This window comes from Danio rerio, chromosome 20 (genome assembly GCF_049306965.1).
Source record: "Danio rerio strain Tuebingen ecotype United States chromosome 20, GRCz12tu, whole genome shotgun sequence".
In the NCBI taxonomy this organism is placed as follows: Eukaryota; Metazoa; Chordata; class Actinopteri; order Cypriniformes; family Danionidae; genus Danio; species Danio rerio.
The window spans coordinates 31865182-31866143 of record NC_133195.1 but is presented as its reverse complement, the minus strand read 5'-3'; positions in this window follow the sequence as shown (position 1 = coordinate 31866143).

The window sequence follows — 962 nt, the reverse complement described above, 5'->3', positions numbered from 1 at the left end:
AAACAAGAGAGAATTAGAAATGAAATCTTAGCAACATGGCACATGTACAGCAGACATGATTAATTGTATTGGCTGATATTCGTGGGAGGAGTCTTCATAAGTGTATGGATGATTGTGAATGGAAGCGCCTTTGTTAATGCATGTTCCAATACTTAATGTCACAATGTGCTAGGGTTGTAGAAGTGGGCATTTGTCCTCCTGCAGGGTGGTATTTAGAAGGAGAACTGAGCGTATGGGGCGTTTCTATGCTGGAAGTCCAGGAAACCTCTTGGAGAGCTGGTGAGATGATGATGGAGTGGAGTTTAAACCCCTTACTGATATAGAAGTTTTTAAAACTCGAATGTACTTAACACAAAGTATAAGTATGAAAAGCTACTCCATGGCCAGAAATGTCCTCTTGTTTGTTGCAGTCGAGCAGGAAATTGTTTCCTTACTGTCATTATAAAATGACTGAAATTCAGGTGTATTGAGAGTCACAATTGGCGTGAATCAAAAGGGTTACTGCTTGATGTGTAGGTTGTCTATCACTTGCTGGATAATACTCATTTCAGAATTTTATTTATTTATTTATTTATTTATTTATTTATTTATTTATTAATTTTTATTTTTTATTTTTGTAAATATATGTATATATAATTATTAATAAAATGTAAATATATCAACTGCCTACATCAAACTTAAAAAACGATGTTGCCACTTAATAGGAACTGTGTGAATGTAATGTTTATCATGGCTTTACTCCATCCATGATAAGTAACATGTCTATAATCTCAACATGATTATTTGGCCGGAATCAAAGTCTCTGCAAGCATTCCATTCATGAATTTGTCGGGAGAGAAGGCGGGACCGTCTCCAGTTTTGGAAAGCTCATTGGATGGTGATACTTCCCCTTTAAGCTATTGGCTCCTTGGAGTCACGGTCAAGAGTTCAGAGTGCAAATGCCGGCGGCCATTTTGTAGATC